Source organism: Macrobrachium rosenbergii, chromosome 21, assembly GCF_040412425.1.
Source record: "Macrobrachium rosenbergii isolate ZJJX-2024 chromosome 21, ASM4041242v1, whole genome shotgun sequence".
NCBI lineage: Eukaryota > Metazoa > Arthropoda > Malacostraca > Decapoda > Palaemonidae > Macrobrachium > Macrobrachium rosenbergii.
This window is the reverse complement of record NC_089761.1, coordinates 199,660-224,000: the sequence shown is the minus strand read 5'-3', so window position 1 is coordinate 224,000 and position 24,341 is coordinate 199,660. Positions and strand designations below refer to the sequence as shown.

Below are 24,341 nucleotides of genomic sequence, written 5' to 3'. Positions count from 1 at the left end.
GACATTTTTATATGGAACATTTTTACTTTCCTCCGTCCCGTCGGAAACTGAATACGGTAATTAACATCACTTACTTTTTCCTTCACTATGCATGGTCCTACATATTTCTGGTTAAAAACCTTGTCAGCTGTAGGGAGATACATTAGAACCTTATCACCTACACTGAGGTCACGTTTTACAGCCTTTTTGTCATAATTTCGTTTCATCTCTTCTTTTATTTCTTTGAGATTTTCATTTGCCATCTTCCATATTTCCTTAATTTTTTCTTTCATTTCTTGTAAAGTGATAGATTCCTTTTCATCTAAAACCAACTGATTTTTTACCACTTCCATAGGTGACCTTACCTGGTGAACATATACTAATTGAAAAGGAGAATAACCCAAAGATGAATGTGCGCTATCACGAATGGCAGACAGCAACATCGGCATGTAGACACACCATTCCTTTTCATTCTTACAACAGTATGCTCTGAGCATTTTTTTGAAGGTTCAGTGAAACCTTTTGACAACTCCTTGGCTCTGTAGGTGGTAAGGGGATGATAAGCAGTGCTTAATATTGTGACTGGCTAAAAATGAGGTAAATTTTCTTGAAGTAAAGTTAGTTCCTTGGTCTGTTTGAACTTCTTTGGGCAAACCTACAAGTGAAAAGAACTTGTTTAAGCGCTTCAATTATTTTATCAGCACTTAAAGTTCTTGAAGGGATAGCCTCTGGAAACCTGGTAGCACTACACATAATTGTCAGCAGGTACTCGTTACGTTTGTTAGATCTATGAAGGGGTCCCACACAGTCTAAAACCAATTTTTCAAAATGTTCTCCTGGAACCTCATTGGGTTCCAATGGCATCACCTTAGGATCATGTTGAGCTTTACCTTCTTTTTGACATAAATCACAAGTTTTACAATACTCACTACAATCTCTGTGCATCTTAGGCCAGTAAAAATACCTTACTAATTTCTCATAAGCTTTGTTTATACCTAAATGACCAGAATAACTACAGTCATGAGCTATACCTAGAACAAAATTCTTATAACTACTTGGAATAACCACTTGTTCCACAACATCATTAGCATTCCTACTCTTAAACTTTCTCATTAGGATCCCATCCTTCAAAAAATAACATTTTTCTTCCCTCTTTATATCATTTACATCAACAAGGGAATTATCTCTTAATACCTTCAAATCATTGTCTTCTAATTGACTTTTAACAAACTCTTCTTTATTCACTCTCAGCATTTGCAAAGAAGTACTGATTTGACCTACTTTTAAGGGTTCATGACTATCATTAAACAAATTCTGTAAATCCAAACCTTCGTCTTACTCCTTTTACCTTTCCTTCAGCCCTTTTGCTTCTTGTAGTAACTGGACAAGCAGGGAATAGATTTGGAATTTGCGTTCAACTTCTGTAATAGAGGAAGAATTAAAGGGTTTTTCTGCCAAAATTGGATTACTGCAGCCAAACACTTTGTCGGCACATACATCATTTCCCAGAATTAACACTTCTCCTGACACTGGGATTTCACTCACCAAACCTATTTTGACATTCCCCGAAATTAACGGAGTTTCCAACCTTGCTTCTACTAATGGAGCTGAAAATTCAGGTCCAAACCCACGCAGAAGCACATACTCCCCAGTAGCATTCCACTGGTCACATTTCTCTTTTAACATTACAGACTGTACTGCTCCTATGTTTCTCAACCACCTTACTTTCTTTTTCTCAACACCAGGAATGTGTAAGCAACCATCTCCCATAAACGGGTCATATAATTCAGTACCTTTGGATGTAGGCTTCACTTCAGGTAGTCCAAATTCATTTGCTTTACATTAGTCTCTGTAAAACCAGCATTACTACCATTATTAACCATTTTAACCTCTTTGTCATCTATTTTATTAACAGTATTTTCAACATCTGCATTGTGTAAATTATGACTTTTAATGCTATCTTTACAATACATCTTACCTGGCCTAAGGGGAGCCGCAAGCAAACAAGGACTTCTGTCACCACATCCCTGTGGGTGATTTAACAAAGCAGTGGCATTTTAATTTTTGTGATCATCCTTCTTCAAATATATATATTTATCTTTAACTTGCTTTACCACTTGAATTGGACAATTTTCTGTGCAATGAGGACAACTCCTACTGATGTTTGCTGGTTTGCCACAACTAAAACAAACATCTCTAAAACTTTCACCCACTGTTTGATGAGGAGGACTATCACTTCCACTGGAAATTGCTTTACCAAAGCTAACACTAGGACCAGAACTCTTTTGACTTGCCCCTCCAATACCTCTGTTAAAGGATCTGTTATAAAATCTACGAGATGATTCCTGTGAACTCGTAATCTTACCTTGTGTCTTGTAATTTTGAGTAACATCAGTACGATATAGCTTATGGGTTAACGCATAGTTATCGGACAATTTAGTGGCTTCCTCCACAGTATTTACATCAAGTTCATCCAAGTAAGTTTTAATCAGTGGATGAATACTATCCTTAAATGTTCAAGCAAGATAATTTCCTGAAGAGTACTAAAATCTCCATTTACTTCTCGAGCATTTATCCACCTATCATACCACAGGTGTTGCTCCCTTGCATGTTCCATATGAGTTTGACAGTCTCTTTTCACCCAACTTCTAAACTTCTCTCTTACGATTTCGACAGTATTTCAGACAACGCCAGTCCAACGAAGATCGGAAGAAAAATGCATCCAAACCGGCAGAATAGGAATGGTCAACATTTGAAGCGCTTTTATTATGAAAAAACTCAATAATAAAAATGCAGGATTTGTTGTTTTCAAGACACCCAAAGGATTAAAAGTAAGGTTTTCTTACAATTCTCGACAGTAATATTTCGGACGACTCGGTCCAACACATATGACAGAAGAAAATTCACATTCATGGATTTTTTCATAGAGCAATATCCACTTTACTTTTAATCCTGTGGGTGTCTTGAAAACAACGAATCTTGCATTTTATTGAGTTCTTCTTTGAAAAAACCCTCCAAATATTGACCATTCTGCCTTTTTGGATGCATATTTCTTCTGATCGGCGTCGAACTGGCATCATCTGAAATACCGTTGAAAATCGTAAGAAAACTTTACTTTTAATCCTTTGGGTGTCTTGAAAACAACGAATCCTGCATTTTTATTGAGTTTTTCATTAAAAAAAACCTCCAAATATTGACCATTCTGTTGTTTTGGATGCAAATTTCTTTGATCATCGTCGGACTGGTGTCGTCTGAAATACCGTTGAAAATCGTAAAAAACCTTACTTTTAATCCTTTGGGTGTCTGAAAACAATGTAGCCTGCATTTATATTGACTTTTTCAACAGAAAAACGTCCAAAATTTGACCATTCTTCCATTCTGGAGCCATATTTCTTCCATCGGATCGGCGTTGACAGTGTCGTAAACCTGGAACATGCGTTGTAACCCAGGAAATAATTTTTTTATGAATATATTTGAAAAGCATAGTAAACTTGGAACATTGTAAGCTGAACCTGTCATAACCCGGAGACTGTCTGTGTATATATATATCCAGTTTTCGGGGGATTGGGTTATGGTACCACAACTACCTGCAATAAGCTGAAATTCATGATAAGTTGGTACCCCCTTCTAAAAGTGCTTATAGCTGCCTATTTTAATAGTTCAAACACTAAATATACCTTAAACTAAAATACTTATAATTGGGTATTTTAATAGTTCAAACACCAAATGTACCTTAAACTATCATATTAAACCAAATATACCTTAAACTATCATCCTAAAACACTTCAGTATCATTTGAAATTCATCTTACAACACTACGCTCAAAATATCATTTCAAATTCATCTTACAACACTACGCTCAAAAGATCATTTCAAATTCATCTTACAACACTACGCTTAAAAGTATATGGCTTACATCTACAGTATGTATGAAAACTAATCAAGTTCCCTCTATATTCAAGCACAGCCATTTTCTCTCATACAGTATTCAAGCCGTCCTGTTTTCTTTTTTTGATTGGGAAAACATTGGGAATTCAAAAGTTGAGGCAAGTAAAAAAATCAAATTATAAATGCAGTCAACAGTGATAAAATATTCTCTTGTGTACTGTTGTGTGTTAATCATACTTCAAAATCAACTAAACTTGTAATAAAAACAGCACAGTAAATCAAGCAAAGCAAAAGAAATAACGTGAATATGGACGCACACACTCATTTGCATGCATCATGAACTTGTGTCTTGCAGTTGTAATTTCATTTTCTATTTTTATGTCTATGATACACTAATTCATATTTCATTAAAGGATATGTATAGGACTGACAGAGAGATAGAGAAGGCAAACTGAGGTATGTTTACATAGGTAAAACGAATCAGGAAAACAGCTGTTTTTGTGATTTTACCTGAACATAATACATTTTATTGATATTTTGCTGTGTTTACTTTAATATTAATGCAGTCAACCCCTGCTATTCGTGGTCTGGCAATTGGCAGACTCACTGATTCCTGGATTTTTATGTGGAACTTATCCCCAAATTATTTGGGAAAAATTTGGTAATTCACAGACTATTGTCAAGGAATATTCGCTAATTAGTGTATTTTGATGTCATTTTCATGACTAAATACATTTTTATGATAAATAAATGATTTGCTAATATTCAAATAATACTAAGATTAATAAGATTTAATAATAATAATAATCCTGTACCTGTAATAATACAGGTAGTGATAAGTACTAATTTTCAAATAATAATAATAATAATAATAATAATAATAATAATAATAATAATAATAATAATAATAATAATAATAATAATAATAATAATAATAATACTGTACCTATAATAATAGTAATAAGATTAAGAAATAATATTATATAAAAACTCAGAGAGAGAAAAAAAATTATGTTGAAAGAAATAAAAACGTTTCTTTCCACAGGTTTTTATCTTTGGCTGGTAAAAAACTGGTTCTCTCCCCTCCATACGTTCAGGAGGGACCCCTTTATAGTACCCAGGGGACCTCCTTATAGTGAACCCTGTTGGTATCTGAGCTCCAAATCTAGAGCTCATTTTTTTGACCCATTATAGATACAATGCTCAGAAATGTTAAGTATTGAAATGATATTAAAGTGATTGGAATTATATCAAAGTTATATTAAAGTAATATTTAAATTCTATTTAAAATGATATATATATAAGTGTTTTAGGATGATTAGTCAAGGTATAGTTGGTGTTTGAACTATTGAAATTGGCAGTTATAAGCATTTTTATAGGGGCCTTTGGTGTTTGAAAGATTAAAATAGGCAGTTATAAAAGTTTCTAAAGGGGGTGTCAAGTATTTGTTGATTTTAGCTTTTCACAGGGAGTTGTGGTCCCTATCCCTCGTGAACACAGCAGGTCGACTGTATTTGAAAATTAGTAATTTTTTATCATAAAAATTGTTTGTTCCAACTGAAATGGCCTACTTCGACCACCACACACCCTATACTGTCAATAATAGATTCAATATTTGCTTACCAATGATGAAGTCCACAATGGGTGGGACCATACTCAAAACACAATCACTTAATGTGCAAGACTATTCAAGGGGGACAAATAAACACTGACAAAAAACTGCTTATTATTTAATACATAAACCAAAGATTGAAATAACACCTGAACCTCTTGAACATACACAAAATAATAAAAAAACACAATTACATACCCTCGTAAAACAATACCCAAAACACTTACACTATTAAACAGAGAAAGCAACACATTGGTACTTACAAAGCGGGCCCAGAAAGTAGGAGAGGGTCAAAAAGAAAGAATAACCCAACATTAACACCAGCTCAATGATAATAATTAACCCTTAAGGGACGGCATAATTTATCAATGTGCAGCACCCCGAACTGGGAAAACTTTGAGGTCGGCAAAAAAAAAAAAAAAAAAGCACATCAATGGAAAGAGAGTGACGCATACATTTACACTGTATAAATAAAAAAATTCTAAAAAATTTTCCCTACCTTCCACGAGAAGTTGAAAATGACTATTTACAACCCCTTGTGGGGCCTCATTTACAATACAATCATAAATTTTACCAACTTATATATGTTTTATCTAATAAATAAATGTATTGTATTTTGTAAAATTATTATTACTGCTCACACAATATCAAAACAGACAAGAAATAAAAGCAGTAACAGATATCTGCATATTTGTTGAAAAATATTCACATAAATTTATGAGAAGGAAGATTCAGTAATTTTTTTTTTTTACTTTTACATGCTTTTTCTAATATTTCTTTGCAATTTTCTTTGTAAAATTACATTTACAACTGACATACGATCGTAAAAGACAAAAACAAAAAACAACAGCAACCTCTTCATATATTTACAAGTAAATTTACAAAAAGACTCATGTGAGAGAGAGATGCAGTACTTTCCCCCTTGAAGTCACAAGCATTACTGATACTGGCCTAACTCACGTCTGTATAAAAGTTGCCATTAGTGAATTTATAGCATATAGAAATATTGGCATGTCTGTTTCGAATCATTATTATCATAACAGTGGTACGTAATTCTGTTTCACACTGAGGCTCAATCCATCCACCTCCCCAAACCTGTTTTACTTCACACTGAGGCTCAGTCCGTCCCTTAAGGGTTAAATAATTCAATATTTTAAGGTATCTTCAACCAAATAAGCCTCCACATCTGGAGATAATCCCAGGTTTTTAGTGTAAAAGGGCCCAAATAGCAGCAGTAATGCCCACCAAGTGCTGTGATCTTGTCCATTTGCAGACAATGCCAGCAATATCATCTTAGCAGCAAGCTGAGAGGTCCCCCTGGCAGTATAACTCAACCAAAGACAATGATGGTTGGAAAGGGCAGGTGCTTCCCAAGTCAATGGCAATGAGCCAAAGCAGTAGCAAACAGTTCAGTAGCAGTATGTCAGAGCAGCCGCATACAATCCAAACACCTTGAGGTGATAGCTCAGAACACAGAATGCCTGCCCAGCATCACGGGACCATAAACAATACCTGTCAAAGAGGCGGGGCTTGGGCTGCATTACTTGTAAAGAGAAACAAAACTGTAACAACAGGTAAACAAGCAAAGGGCCACTGAGGAGACTAAAGACCTTAAGGAACACTGCCCAAGTGGCTTAATACTAAAATAACGATCAATTTAGTTAGTTAATACAAGAGAAAAAGGTCAACATACTGACACCTCCTCACCCAACAGAAAAAAATTTAGAAAAAATTTACATTTTTTTTCAAAAGTTTACTTTAAATCAGAATTCAATCAAAAATTAATTTTAACTTGATAAAGTGACAAAATGATACATGTTAGCACATAAGAGCACAAATTAACCCTTAAGGGACGGATTAAGCCTCAGTGTGAAGTAAAACAGGTTTGGGGAGGTGGACGGATTGAGCCTCAATGTGAAACAGAATTACGCACCACTGTTTTGGTAATAATGATTCCAAACAGAGGTGTCATTGCATCTACATGCTATAAATTCACTAATGGCAACCTTTATACAGACGTGAGAGTTAGCCCAGTATCAGTAATGCTTGTGACTTCAAGGGGGAAAGTACTGCATCTCTCTCTCACATGAGTCTTTTTGTAAATTTGCTTGTAAATATACGAAGGGGTTGCTGTTGTTTTTTGTTTTTGTCTGCTACGATAGTATGTCGGTTGTAAATGTAATTTTACAAAGAAAATTGCAAAGAAATATTAGAAAATGCATGTAGAAGTAAAAAAAAAGTTACTGAATCTTCTTTCTTGTAAATTTACGTGAATATTTTTCAACAGATATGCAAAAAATTTGTTACTGCTTTTATTTCTTATCTGTTTTGATATTGTGTGAGTAGTAATAATAATTTTACAAAATACAAAAATTTATTTATAAGAAATAACATAAGTTGGTAAAATTTATGATTGTATTGTAAATGAGGCCCCACAAGGGGTTGTAAAGTCATTTTCAACTTCTCGTGGAAGGTAGGGAAAATTTTTTAGAATTTTTTTATTTAGTGTAAATGTACGTGTCATTCTCTTTCCATTGATGTGATTTTTTTTTTATTTTGCAAACCTCAAAGTTTCCCGAGTCTGGGGTGCTGCACATTGATAAATTATGCCGTCCCTTAAGGGTTAATACCCAATACAAGACCTTAAGCCTAAAAATGATGCTTACAAAACATATTATATATCACAAAAATTTTCTCAAAATACTGCATAAATAAACCCAAAATTCCTGGAAGCTCAAAAGTGGGGTGGTAAGTACAAAGGTTAGCAGATCTAAATTAACACACTATGTACAAATGTCGCTAACATCACACATTAATTCTAACACAAAGATTTGAGGTCTTCAACCCAAAACCTACAAACCATCTCCGCAACTCAATGCACACAGACCAAACCATTGAGCTTCATGCTTATTCCTTTAGTATTGTAGGCACGTGTTCAACCACACGGCCTACCTGCTGATGACTCACATTGCACCTTAGAGAAAGCGCCGCATGTGAACTGTGAGGTTGACACAGGTCAGACAGAAACAAAATCTTGAGACAATACTGTTTTTAGCAAATGTTTCTGATGTTGCTTTAGTCAGCTTCTTGATATTGTACCAGTCTATGTATCAGAATACCATTCACTCAGCTGTGTACATATATTTCACAGCCATATGTTTTACATTTGTATAATTGTATGTTTGCCTCTGTGAAGAAACACAGAAGCCTATAGTTAATCCCTTTTTCCCCTACCTGTCAAAGGTTGAGACTGCATTACTGCCCATAAGGGTTTTTGACTTGTATGAATTTTAGATGAATAAATCAGTTGTAACCTGGCCCACGCTTTCGCTTACACCTCACTCCCGCAATATCATCAACTGGGTTTCTAAGTTTAGGCTATAACACTTTTTCCACAAACAACACTGTCTTTATACCAGTGATTCACTGCACTCAGTAGTATAGAGCGTCCTATAAAAATACACACACACACACCAACCCAGAACGACACAGAGAAGACCAGCATGGGCCTCCCCTGCGCAAGATAAACATGCAAAAATTAGTGAAGCATAGTTCTAAGCCTTAAAATTAAATCACCTCAATAAACCCAGTCAATGAATATTATACAACTGCTTTAACTCTCAATTAACCTTAATCTTACGTAAACCTTAAGACAAATCGGATCAATAAGTATTGACCACTTCATCTCACAATTAACATCAATCTTAAGTAAGCCTTAACCCAATAATTAAAACTACAGTATTACATTATTCCATTGTCACAGACAAAAGAACGAGAAATTACAGATAAGGTTATTACACACTAAATATACCTTCACCTCGCTTACCCATAAATAAACTTAATCTGTCAGCACACATACCACAATTAAAATGACACAGAGTTTACTTGATTACCTGCATAGACCCCTATAACCACACCAGACCTACTTATCCCTATTCAACAACGTGGTGATAAAGCATCGGCAACAATATTATCTTGACATGGAATATGGGCAAATTCCAGATTCCACTTCTGTAACTAGAGACTCCAACGCACTAATTGTTGGTTCATATTTCTAAAGCTATTTAGGAAGATAAGTGGGTTATGATCGGTTAATATTTTAATAGGAGGTCCTGTGGAGGAAAGAAACTTGAGAATGGTTAACAGCCAAAATTAACGCTAATGTTTCCTTCTTCACCTTGGAATACCTACACTGGGCGGGGGACGATTATGTGGAGAAGAATGCAACAGGATGAAAAACTCCCTGTTCATCCTTCTGTAACAGTACCACTCCTACACCAACATCACTTGCATCAGTGGTAAGCGAGAAAGGAAATTCAAAATCTGAGGCTTTCAAGATAGGAAAATTAGTTAAGACCTGTTTCAATTGTTCAAAAGCATTTTGCATCTCGTTAGTCCAATTAAAGGTTACATTCTTATGTAACAAATTATTCAGAGGCTCAGCAGTGTCAGAAATGTTGTTAGCAAACCTACAGTAATATCCTACCAACCCAAAGAACTTTCCGACATCCCTCTGACACTTAGGAATTTATATGTTCTTAATGGACTCCACGTTTGCCCATTTAGGAGAAACCTTAAGCCACCAACTATGTAATCCAAATATACCACCTTTGCTTTGGCAAACTTACTGTTTTTTAAGTTAATTACTAAATCAGCTTTTGCAAAACCTCGAATGAAGCCCTAATGTGTGTTAGATGAGTGTCCCAGTCATCACAATAAATTACTGTATCGTCAATATAGACGACACACCCTTCCAAATGAACCAATGTGTTCATCAATCTGTGAAAAGTTGCAGCAGCATTCTTCATACCAAACGACATAACTTTACATTGAAATAACCCTTGCTCCATTACGAAAGTGACGAGGCCCATACCCTTTTAGACAGAGGAACTTGCCAATAACCTTTTAATAAATTGAATTTACTTATATACTTTAACTTACCCATCGTATCTATACAGTCTTCAGTCTGCGGCAGTGGATAACAATTAGGTTTAGTGACTTTGTTCACCTTATGGTAAACCTTATGATAATCAAAACATAGCCCAAAATCACCATCAGGTTTTTTTACCAATACAGTCGACCCCCGGTATTCGCAGGGGATGCGTACCACTACCCCTGTGAATAGCTCAAATCCATGAATACTTAAAACCCCTCTAAAAACACTTATATATGCCTATTTTGATAGTTCAAAAAGCCCTCTAAAAATGCTTATACCTGAATATTTTAATAGTTTTATCACAAAAAAGTGCATTTAGTCACGAAAATGATATGAAAATACAGTAATCTATGAATGTTTTTTGTATGAAAAATACCACAAATAGGCGAATTTTCCTCGAATAATGTGTGCATATGTTCCACAGAGAAATCCGTGAATAGATGAAGCCACGAATCCTGAACTGCAAAAAGGTGGGGGGTCCACTGTACAACTGACGGAGACCAGGGATTGTTGCTGGGCTCAACATATAGTCAACCTCCTTAGCTACAGCAGCATTCTTAAAAGAATTCAACCTATAAGGAGATTGCTTTACTGGGGTTGCATTACCCACATCAACATCATGTTCAAGGACAGATGTCCGTCATGGAACATCTGAAAACAATTCCTTATAATTAAATACCAATTTTTTCAAAGACTTTTGTTCTACACTGCTTAAATGAGAAATCATTCTAGTTAGATTTTTTAAAGAAGCCTTATTATCTGAAAGCCATTCCATACGATCAAAACAGCTGTCATCAACATTATCTTCTGCAAACGAAAATCTCTCATTATTATCACAACTTATGGCACCTGCAACAGGTGCCATGGGAATAATTTCTCATGTTCCATATATGCCTTCAGCATATTTATATGACAAAGCTGAAATGGTTTCCAGGTGTCTCTACTAAATAATTAACCTCACTAACGTTCTTCAGAATTTTCCATGGACGTGAAAAAGAAGCTTTTAATGGATTTCCTGGAATGAGCAATAAAACCAACACTTCATCGAACACAGTAAATTTTCACCTGCAAAATTCCAAGCCTTAGTCAACTTGTCACCTAAATTAGATACGTAATCTAGTAAATTTATCTTGGGGATGTTCCCCCCTGCCCCAGGACTCCCAAATCACATCAAATGGTCCATGTACACAATGACCACACACAAGGCTAAAATGTGAAAAACCTAAAGACTGACTCTGTCAGGAACTGAACGGAAAGCAAACAATAAGTACGGTAATTCCTTATCCCATTCAGAACCATTAACCAAACAATATTTCTTTGTCATAGATTTCAAGGTTAGATGAAATCTTTCTAAATCTCCCTGACTTTCTGGATGATACAGAGAAGAAGTTACATGTTTAATTTTTAACTCTGCCATTTTACCCCTGAAATACCTACTGATAAAATTAGAACCACAATCAGATTGGATTATTTTAGGCATCCGAAACCTGGTGAAAAAGTCTATTAGTACATCAACAGTTTTAACACTTTTTATCGTCTGTAGTGGTACTGCCTCGATGATATCGAGACATCTTATCCATTATAGTTAGAATATGTTCATTCCCAACAACATCAATAATGACCTCTTTAAAAGGTTCAGAGACAACAGGAATAGGACATAGAGGTGCTTTTGGTACTGGCTGGTTTGGCTTACCAACCCTCTGACAGATATCACAGCTATTTACAAATTTCTTCGCATCCGCCTTCAACTTGGGCCAATAATAATTTATAAGCAACTAGCCCGTAGTTTTATGAATACCAAAATGACCCACCAAGCCATTCTCATGGGCTAATGACATTAACTCATTCCTGTAAACAAAAGGAACCATAACTTATTTTAAAACCTCATAATCATCACTATTAACATGCATAGGTCTGCTTACCCTGTATAGAATATTCCTGATTATTTTAAATTGGGTATAGTCAAAGCAGATACTTCACCTGATTCTAGAGGAAGATCCTGAAAATCCCTGAGCCCTAATGAGCTCCTCAACAGTCCAGTAGGTTTATCCTTCAAAATATTAATATCTCCTACAACTACTCAAATCTCCATCAATTGTTGACTGCAGTCTCAACAATTATAGACCCAGAATGAGTGACTACAGCTACTTCATTATCAGAATTTATCAATATTGGGAAAGTCTTATTCTCAAGGGCAACATCATTCCCTAAAACAACATCTACATCCTGAACAGGGAATTTTCCAACAATGGCCAATCTTACATTCCACATCAAGGAAGGGCAGGTTAAATAAAAATTCCCAATAGGATATGACCAAACCGTATCAGGAAAACCACTGAACAATAAAAATTCCTTATTCGTATCAACAAAAATTAATAGGCAGTGCCTCCTGAAGAATCAGAGATTGAACAGTGCCAGTGTCACGCAAAAATCGCACACTCCTTTTCTCACCTGAACTACTTGACGAGATACTACTGAAAGGCAAATATCTCTGGAGAGATTCTAAGGATTTATTACTACCTAGTCATTGGTTTGTGATTCCCTCTTTTTCTTTTCCACACTCATCACTGGTCTTCCCTTAGCTTGTTGGGACTTCCTATATGCAAAACACATACTTCTAACATGTCCCTTCTTATTGCAAAAGAAGCATGTCATTGACTTAACCTTATCAGGGTTATAGGAATTTGATCCTCTGTTACCACTGTTAGGAGAATCACGAGAATTATTATAATGCTTATCACTATTTTGCACCTTATTACTATTATTTCCATAATTATTACCCCTACCTACTCTCACTCATCCTGATTTATCACTTCCGGATTTCTCCCCAACACATTTTTATGAGATGGTAGGTACTCATCACTAGCAATGGCTACCTCCCGAAGGGTATTGAGTTTGAACTCCTCGAGGTGGACTTTCAGTTTATCAGGCACACACCTCATAAACTCCTCTACCAACATTAATTCCCTTAATATGACAAAATCAACCATCTCCTTGGACTTCAGCCAGTCGCCAGCAAATTCCTCTTTGTGCCTGGCAAACTCTACAAACGTTTGGTTCCTACCTTTCTGCAAATTTCTGACGCTTCAGGAACAAGTTCAAAAGCCTTCGGGACAAACTTAGTAGCTTTTGCCAAATTAATACTAGGTGCTACTGACCTATTCTGAGAAGGGGAAGAAGGAGAACAACCCACATTTTTGAGAGTATGTAGGGCAATCTCATGCTGTTTCTCTTTTTCTCTCTCTTCCACCTTTAACTTTTGGTGGTCAATTCCCTGCCTCAACCTTATCTGCTTACCTAATACCTCCACAGATATTATCCTTACTGACTGTTTGGCCTCTGTTCACCTTTAGTCTTTATCACTTTCACCTCTCATACACCTCTAACAATAATAAATCCTTCCTGCCGTAGCCAGGTATTCAGTATCTAAAAAATCAGCTACCACCTCAAAATCTGGATTATTTAGCTCTGCAAGCCTGTCTTGCCACCCCTCTCCACTAAGGAGTTCCATTACATTAAACTTAGCAGCAGCCATCGTGACCAAAATACTAAAAAATTACACACAAAAACCACACAATAATAAATTACCCAAAACAAAATTAGAGGACATAAAAATATGTTGCCTAACAAAAACCCCAAGAGTCAGTCTTGCACACTGAAGCAAATACTAAGGATCAAAATATCCTGTCACGGTCACCACTTGTTATGGCCTACTTCGACCGCCACACACTGTATACTGTCAATAATAGATTCAAATTTTCTCTAACCAGCGATGAAGTCCACAATGCATGGAATCATACTCAAAACATAATTACTTAATGTGCAAGACTATTCAAGGGGGACAAATAAACACTGACAAAAAAACCTCTTAATATTTAATACGTAAACCAGAGATTGAAATGACATCTGAACCTCTTGAACATACACAAAATAATCAAATACACAATTACCCTTATAAAACAATACCCAAAACACTTACACTATTAAATAAAGAAGCCAAAACATCCGTACTTACAAAGGGGGCCCAGAAAGTAGGAGAGGGTAAAAAATAAAGAATAACCTAACATTGACACACTAACTTAATGACAATAATTAACTAAGTAATTCAATATTTTAAGGTATCCTCAACCAAGTAAACCACGTCTGGAGATAATCCCAGGTTTTTAGGGATATAAGGGGCCAAATAGCAGCAGTAATGCCCACCAAGTGCCATGATCTTGTCCAGTTGCAGACAATGCCAACAATATCACCTTAGCAGCAAGCTGAGAGGTCCCCCTGGCAGCATAACTGAACCAAAAGCAATGATGGTTGCAAAGCAAATCCTCCATGTGTAGAGGACAGCTAAATTAATAGAGCTGACAGCAGTCAATAAGGGCAGGTGCTCTCCAAGTCAATAACAGTGGGCCAAAGCGGTAGCAAACAGGGCAGTAGCAGTTTGTCAAAGCAGCCGCAAGCAATCCAAATGCCTTGAGGTGATGGCTCAGGACATAGACTGCCTGCCCAACATCACAGGACCATAAACAGTACCTGTCAAAGAGGCAGGGCTTGGACTGCATTACTTGAAAAGAAAAACAAAACTGTAACAACAGGTAAACAAGCAAAGGGCCACTGAGGAGACTTAACCCTTAGTGGACGGATTGAGCTTCAGTGTGAAGTAAAACAGGTTTGGGGAGGTGGACGGATTGAGCTTCTGTGTGAAGCAGAATTACTCGCCACTGTTATGGTAATAATGATTCGAAACAAAGGCACCAATACTTCGATATCCTATAAATTCACTAATGGCAACTTTTATACAGACGTGAGAGTTAGGCCAGTATCAGTAATGCTTCTGGCTTCAAGGGGAAAGGTACTGCATCTCTCTCTCTCTCTCACATGAGTCTTTTTGTAAATATGCTTGTAAATATACGAAGGGGTTGCTGTCGTTTTTTGTTTTTATCTTTTACGATCGTATGTCGGTTGTAAATGTAATTTTACAAAGAAAATTGCAAAGAAATATTAGAAAAAGCATGTAAAAGTAAAAAAAAAAGTTTCTGAATCTTCCTTCTCGTAAATTTACGTGAATATTTTACAACAAATATGCAAAAAATTTGTTACTGCTTTTATTTCTTATCTGTTTTGATATTGTGTGAGCAGTAATAATAATTTTACAAAATCCAAAAAACTTATTTATTAGAAAAAACATATATAAGTTTGTAAAATTTATGATTGTCTTGTAAATGAGGTCCCACAAGGGGTTGTAAATAGTAATTTTCAACTTCTCGTGGAAGGTAGGGAAAATTTTTCAGAATTGTTTTATTTATACAGCGTGAATGTACATGTCATTCTCTTTCCATTGATGTGATTTTTTTTTATTTTGCCGACCTCAAAGTTCCCGGGTCTGGGGTGCTGCGCATTGATAAATTATGCCGTCCCTTAAGGGTTAAAGACCATGTGAGGTGAAATTGTGTTAATAAGCATCTCTATGGAATACCCGACGTGTAAGCCTGATAGTGTTGTGTAATTGCAGATATATGAATCTACATTATGCTCCAATCAGTGCCTTCGAAACTTTTCAAGTTACAGCTTCTCGAAGCCCATTGGCTCTGGGAAATGGGTAAGAGAGTGCTGTGTATATGTTAGTGCTTGGCCCTCCCTTTACCACAAAAATGTTGTTCACCAACCTCCAACTCTCACGCCAGTGACCCTGGCCTCACAAGTTCCACACTCGCGAACAATTGTCGCTACCAATCGAACCATTCCGACGTCGAGTCTGCTATACAATCTCTCAGTGCAGTCTTCTCCGATGAGGAAATTAATGCTGCATATACAAAATGCAAAGACCTGATACCAGAAACCACTCTCCAGGAGTGATCCACGAAAAGCTTATCTTCTTTCAAGAAAATATCATATATCACCAAGTGGCTAAGGACCTGCTTGGTGGAAATCTATGCCGATGACCCTTACAATCTGCCTCCAAAGGGCCTGCTGATCTAAGCCTATCTGCAGTGTACCATACAGCAGAAAACGCCTTCCAAACAGCAAAATCCCTCTCAAAAAAAATTGACAAAACCACAGAAAAAATTGAAGAAGTACATGACAAATTTTCACGGATATGGGACCTAATCAGAGGATTACAGAAATCATTCAACAGTCTTAAAACTGTGGAAACAAATAATCTTTCACAGATCTGGGATGCGATCAAAGGAGTGCAGGAATCATTAGACAATCGTACAGCAGGCCACCACACTCCTTTGAATGAGGCATCTATTATTTCCTCACCTCCCAACAACACAGGAGAAATGATGGTGTGACGCGAAGTCAAGGTGGCCATACCCTCCCGAGTGGGAACTGCCCTCTCTCCCTCGGATGAAGTGCCCACATCACCTGTAGATCTATCGGAGGGAACCAATGGACTCCCAGCCTCCTCTCCCTCCCCAGTGCCTCCGGTGGAAGATCGAGCTTCAGTGACGATCACCAGCCCTCGTAAGTCTTCCTACCCTATCTCCCCCCCCCAAAGCCCCCGTTGTGGATGAGGATGAGAATGATCATGAGGGGATTGGGGGTTTGCAGACACAAGGAAGTAGAAAAAAGAAAAGAACCCCTTGATTGCCTGCTGGACCGAAGCCCAATATTCGTGAATCACCTTGGCCGAACCTGAGAAGAGATGTCATGTTGTGATTCACAATTTGACCTCATCGGTGAAGCTAGACGCCATAGTATAGAGAGTCAAGTTTCTCACAAGCTCCAACCCTCTTATCCCCTTGCAAAATTAAGCACGAAGTGGTTTACAGGATTGCCTGCCTATTTCAACACCTCGATGTTCTCAAAGGCGAGAATTTCTGTCCTAATGTAAACGTCTCAAGCTATAACCTAATCTGGGATCAAACCCCCATAGGGGAACTTACTGACACCCCAAGCAGGGGTTTAGGTGCGGGCTCGCCTTCCACCACAAGTGCCAGCCAAGCTCCCATGGCGAGTGACTGCCCACCCCCGCTGGCCAACCCCCCATCCACCCAAATGATCAACTCATTCATTTCCCATCTGTGTGAGTTGCCATGGATACATTAGATATAATTTCTTGGAATATTTTTGGCCCCAAGAGGAACATTCCTTCCCTAAACAAGTTCTGCAAAAACTTCAAAGGCATCACTGCAGTACAAGAAAAGCTCTTCTGGCCAGTGGCCTTGCCATCTGCGATTCAGTGCATGATGACTTCAGAGCTTTCTCAACCTCATCAATGCAAGTTACAGATCACATCATAGCCAGTCGCCTGAAAGGGAGCCTTTCTTTCCTGTGGCACAAATCGTTAGACAATATGGTGAATGTGTTGACCTGTAGGAGTGATAGATTGCTGGGGCTTCAAGTGACAGGAGGGGACTCTTAAGATCCTAATAATTAATGTTTATTTACCCTGGAAAAATGAACAATAATTTGATCAATACTGCATGATCCTAGGTGAGTTACACAGCATTATTCACGATTCTACTGCTGATCATATTTTTATAATCAGGGACCTTAATTCTCAGCCCACAAAACAATTTTATAATGAACTTACTCGATTCTTTCAAAATCACGCTTTCCAAATTACCGATGTAATGCTCCTCCCTCCCTCCTCCTATACCTGTGTACAAAATAGAACGAACACAGTTACAACCTCCTGGCTGGACCACTGTATCACGTCCCCACAACTTCATGATTCTGTTGTGACCTACAACATTCGCTATGATCTTGCAACGGGATATGATCACATCCCTCACAGGTGTCATTCAGCACCCTATCCCTCCCTACTGTGAACCCCCTAACTGATTGCCCACCTGCCATTATCTGGTATTTTAAAAACCAGCAAGAAACCAGATCCTTTAGGGAAACCAGGCTGTAGTCAATAGTTCAACCGGCAACCTTACTGTGCACTAACCCAAAATGTAGAAATGACCACCACAGGAGAGATCTGAAAGAATTCTATTAGAATATAATTTCTGCTATGCTTGCCTCCGGCAGGGATATGTTTAGATGTTGTCAAGGCGACTGTCGTAGTATACCGGGATAGAATGACTTGGTTAAAGATCTGTATACTGTACACTTTCACAAGAAATGTTTTTACTGTGGAGGCAAAATGGTAGCCTGAGTGAAGAACACTTTGCACTGCTAATGAGACAGGCGAGAGGGCAGTTCAAACTTGCCCTTAAGCACTGCAGACTGAATGTAAAAGCAGCTAAGAGCTGATGCAATGTCTAGAAAATTCGAATCTGGTGATTACCCTCGTCTTTGGAAAGGCATTCAGTCCCTAAATCTCAAAACTAAAAAGCTATCACAGAGAGCAGGAGAAGCCATCGGCGACGAGGCTATCGCAAGAATGTGGGGCGATCACTTCAGCACTATCCTAAATTGCATAAACGATCAAGACTCCTGAAAGGATGTAGATAATCTCCTTACTGACAACATTGTTTCATTTTGCCAATCGTATATTGCCAGGTAACATCAGCGATGCCATAAACAACCTTCCTAATAATAAATTGCCTGGCTATGATGGTCTACCTGCTTAAGCTTTCAAATTCTGCCATCCAATAATTTACATTTTGCTAGCTGCTTTATTCAGTGCATACATAATTCACCAGTTTCATCCAGACTCCCTACTCTTAGTTCAATTAACACCATTAATGAAAAACAAGCTAAAGGATGCAGCTGACCCTGGCAATTATTGCCCGATTGCAATTACTACAATTGTGTCGTAGATACTTGAGTTCGTTCTTCTAGTGAGACTTATCCCCTTTCTACACACTACTGAGAACCAGTTCTCATTTAAAGCAAACCACTCAACTGATACCTGCATCTATATTCTGAAAGAATTGCTGAACTATTACCCATCATCAGCATCTCCTGTTTTCCTATGTTTTGTAGATGTTAGAAAAGCATTTGACAGAGTAAAGTACCTGAAGCTGCACAAACGAGGCCCACCTCTATATTTAATTGGTATTTTATGTTGTTGGTTCTCCACAGCAGTTCTGTGTCAAATGGGTTAACGTATTGTCATACACCTTCGGCTCCCTAAACGGGCTCCGGCAAGGGGCCATTCTCTCTCCATACCTGTTTAATATGTACATAGATGCCCTGAATGTCAAACTGAACTTGCTCCCAATCGGATGTGCTATCAACGAAACAACAATAAACAACCGCTGTTATGCCGACAATATGGTTTTGATTCCCCCATCAGTGCAAGGTCTCCAGCGACTCATTGACACATGCTGCCAATATGCAGAGGAATTTGATATTCTATACAACGAAACCAAGACCCAGTGTGTGTCGCTGCTCCTGAAATAACTTAAGCAAATTGCAGAACCACAAATTTTCCTCGGAAATCATCGTCTGGAATTTGTGCATGAACTTCCATATTTGGGCCACATATCATAGACAACCTAAAGGATACGGCAAACATAGAACAGAGGCGTCGTAAACTATGTGCAATTGGCAACATGATTGCAAGGAGGTTTGCCTTCTGTCACCGAGACATGAAACTGCTACTCTTCTGGTCAACTGCTACAGTATATATGGGTGTTCCGTTTGGACGAACTATGCTCGAGAGACCATGAGACATATCACTGTTGTTCACAATGACATTCTGAGATGCCTAACAAACACTCCTTGCTATCACTCCGCAACGCAGATGTTCATAGAAAACTGCCTGGATAATTTAAAAATCATTGTTAGGCTCACAATGTCCAGTTTGATCACCCGGCTGAGAAACAGCAGCAATTCGCTCATACAAAGCATCCTAAGCAGTGAGGCAAGATCTAAATTGTGGGAAAGATGGGATAATGAGGCATCTGTTCCTTAAATGACTTATTCTCTATTTTTGCAATTATGAAGTGTCGTCTGCAGAATCAGTCATTATTATTTTATTATTATTATTATTATTATTATTATTATTATTATTATTATTATTATTATTATTGTTGTTATTATATTTCTATGTTTATTGTTATTATATTGATATTTTCTTTTTTTATTATTACTGTGATTAATATCATTGCTATTTTCAATTTTCATACTTAGCCTTCTGGACACGACTTCTGTAACCACCTGAGGCCCCTAGCTGGAAATTAATTGTATGCAATTGTTTTTTAATTGTTACCATTTTTTGTGTTTATTTTTACAGCTATTCGAAATATTATTACTGTTATTACCATTATTATGAATACTATTTTTTATACTTTTTATTATTAAGAACACTGCCCAAATGGCTTAATACTAAAATAATGATTAATTTAATTAATACGAAAATGCTAAAACAACTATTAATTTAATTATTTAATACAAAAATGCTAAAAAGACGATTAATTAATTAATACAAAAGTAAAAAGGTCAACATACTGACACTGCACAAATACAAACCTTTGTTCTTTACATATGCAGCGCGAGCTGGGGACGGCTGTTTAACTCTTAATTAAACAGGGTGGTTGGGGTAGTTAGGTACCGACGGTAGGGGTGGGAGTCCTGCCCACCCAGTCGGTGCACAGTCATTTTACTTTCACCTGCCATCAGAGATAATTGCTTGTGATTTTTTGAGATATTGTGGATACTTGTGTATATTTGTGTATACTTGTGTTTGCATGCTTGTAGTTGTGATTTGCTTTGATTTTCATTATGCAAACCCATGACTCATCTCAGCCCAAGGTGAGGAATCCTTGTGTCATGAGGCATTCCCCAGGTGCTACCACTATCAAACCCTGCAACTGCTTCCTCTCCTCGTTGGAGATTGACCCTCATATGCTCTGCACCCGGACTAGTCCTTGTTCTGAGTGTCATTTTTGGCTGTCGAAACATTGGGTGTAATTTGGCCAGAAGAGGAAGAGAGAGAGAGAAGAGTTTTAGAGAAGAGTTTTCTTGATGTCATCAGAGGGCAACACACCTCCTGTGATGCCAAGGAATCTCTCTGGCTCCTTCCTTCCCCTTGCCTAAGGGAGCGGTCTCCCCCCCTTGCTGTCTCCTACTGCTTCGTCAGTAGAGAGTCAGCGTGGGGGGTGACAAAGAAGGATGAAGACTCGCTGACACTTTCCGTTCGTTCGGTGTGGGGTGGGGAAGGAATCCCTCTCAGAGCGCAGGGAGAGTGCCACCACTAACCTGACTGTTTTTCCAGGTTTGGGAGAACCATAAGGCTTCAGAAGCTATGGCCCTCACTAGGCCTTCCTGGAGAGCCTACTGTGCAGGGCTTAATTAAGCATCCAAGTGCAGCGGTGCCTCCTCCAGCGACTGCTGCCTCTGCAACTATTACAACAGCAACAGTCACGATGATGTATAGATGTAGGACCACCTCTTCAGTGGCTGCTAACGATGATGCACCTTGTGTTCCCTACAGCATTCCCTACGACATCCTCCCCTTGGGGAGATGTCATTCTCCAAGCCTTGCTAGAGAAGTCCTGCTGTGACCACAAGAAGAGGTTGAAGAAGAGGGGTTGCCGTACATCTTTGTGTTCGTCTTGTGCTGCTGCCTCCTCCCCTTCTTCCAAAACTCCAGGTATCTGGAGAGAGCGGAGGAAGAAGAAGGTTGCTTTTCCCTACTGTAAGGAGGCCCTTAGGTCTTTGGTCAGCCTTCTTCCATGGAAGAGGCTAAGGGATCTCTTGTATGCTCTCCTCTGTATTTGGACATGGGAACCATTGCACGGAGTTCTATGGACTCCCGTGTCACAGGAGCATCAGGTACATGGGGTTCCATGGACCCCCGTGTCACTGTTACCAGTACCGTGAAGTCACCTTCATTTGCCGGTAAAGAACCTTCTGCCCCGGCGTGCGGTTCCACAGACCCCCGTGTATCGGGAGCAACTGTTGCACAGGGCTCCACAGACCCCTGTGTCATGGGAGCTACAGGCACACGGGGTTCCCACAGACTCTGTCATTGGTACCAGTCCTGACAAGTCATTTCCCTAGGCTGGTAAAGGTTCTACCACTTCATGGGGTCCCATGGGACCCCCATAAATGGACCCGGCCCAGCCCAGCAAGAGAGAGTAAATCCCCAGTGTGCAGGTGCTGCCTCACCCCCTGCACTTTCCCGCATGGAAACAGTGCCAGGGTCCCGGAAGGTGATGTCGGCCTACTGGTCCGCTCACCTGGGAAAGCTAAGAGGTCCCCTGTCCAGTCGTCTTTGCCTGTAGAGGCCCCAGCCTCAAAGAAGACTGTAGCACGTCTTTGGGACAGCCTCCGTACACGTTTGTGTGAATGGGATCACTCTCCTCGACCTGTGCAGCCGTTGTCACTGCTGGTTGATGACTGCTCACAGCCTGCCTCACCTGCTGGGGGTTCAGCCTCCGGCAGATCCATGAAGGGTGCTGGGCACCTCTCATCTGTCCCCTCCACCTCTTGGGAGTATACCGGGAGCTGGGGGGTGTACAGGTTAAGCATCCGGGACTGGGAATATTCGCCTTCCTGTCCCAGCCCTTCCACGAAAGCTTATGCTCCAGGTATGGTCCTCAGACCCAACCGGTCGTATGCTCAAGTGGATGAGAGGTTGCCAGGGGGTTCTGATGAGGGCCTCTCCCCTGCAGAGAGAGTAGCCCTGGGGGACTGTGACCTGGAAGGGCTTGAGGGTGCTTTTCCTCAGAACACAGACACCCCCGAGTTACAGAGGACCTATGCTGAGATCATTCGACTGATACATCAGTACAGTGATCTTAGGGAAGAGACCTTGGCTACCCCTGTGGGTCATCTTTCAGCCCTCGAAGCTACTGGGGACCCCACAAGGAACCCAGAGCTTCGATGGGCTTCCCTTGGTTGGATCTAGTTGATGGGATTTGGACCAAGTGAGCTTTCTTGTTTGTAGGCAGGAGAACTCACCCAGTCCAGCCGCTCGTTCAAGATACTTCCTCTTCCTCTTGCTCATCAGAAGAGATTCTATGTGGCCTGGGGAAGGCCTCTGCTGACTAAACAGGTTAACCCAGACCTGATTCGCCCGAGCCTGGGTCTGTCACTGGACCAGCTCCATGCAGAGGGGGTCTCCCTCTCACAGCAGGAGTCAGGGGCCCTGGAGTCAACTGCCATGGCAGCGTTCCAGGTAGTCTAATGTCTCGATGGCTGGTCACTGTCAGTGTCCAAGATTGCTGCCTCTTCCAATTTGGGGTCGAGGGACCCCGAAGAGGAAGCCCCTTTCAAGAGACTGATGCTGTCTGGAGGTAGGGCTATCTACTACTTCACCAACCAGACAGGAAACCTGTGGGCTAACTTGGTGTTGAAGAGGAGGGACGTAGTCCTGAATTGGATCACCAAGTTCACAGGTACCAATTTGGCTCTGGCCTTACAGAATGGACTGTTGCTGGGTTCCACTTCTCTCTTCCCTAGAGTAGAAAGAGTAGAAGTGGATGTTGCGATGGACAGACAGAGGATGGAAAACAACGACCGTCTCGTTCACCAAGCAGTGGCTAATACTTCTAGGTCTTTGCATGCCACCACAGGCCGACCTTCGGGTCAGGCTGGTATTTCCTCTATAGGTCCTAGGAAGTCTAAGACTTCCAAGAGCTCTCTTAGGAATACCCAGCCTTCTTCTACCCTAGCCAAAAAGGGGTGCATAGCAGCACCCCTTTCATTCCCCTTCCTAAGAAGGGAGGAGAACACTAGGGGCGGTGTTCCTCCCCACATGCTGCCATTGGTGGGGTGTTGCCTGTTAAGCCATTGGGCAAAATGGCAGCGACATGGAACAGAAACCTGGGTGGTGGATGTCCTTCAGGTAGGGTATCAACTTCCCTCCGCCACCCCTCACAAGCCATTCTGGTCCATCTCCACATTTTGTTCCCGGCTCATCGAAGGATTGTGCCCTGCGGGGGAAGGTGAAGGTGATGCTGAAGAAAGGCGTTGTAGAAGTCGTGACAGACCAGTCCCTGGGGTTCTACAGCCATCTCTTTCTTGTAGAGAAAGTGACAGGGGATGGAAACCGGTCATAGACCTTTCTTCCCTGAACCGATT

General features: G+C 39.5%; 1 protein-coding gene across 2 annotated transcripts in view; it reads left to right on the top strand.

Moving 5' to 3' along the window:
- LOC136849655 (uncharacterized) overlaps window positions 1-24,341 on the top strand; it is a 264,774-nt gene that overhangs the window by 181,259 nt on the left and 59,174 nt on the right. Inside the window, exon 2 of one of the 2 annotated variants that reach the window (XR_010856347.1) lies at window positions 10,840-11,107. The exons of the other annotated variant lie outside the window; for it this stretch is intronic. The gene's annotated coding sequence lies outside the window, so the exon portion shown is untranslated. Of the gene's footprint in view, window positions 1-10,839; window positions 11,108-24,341 lie in introns of those variants that run through there. 2 annotated transcript variants of the gene reach the window in all.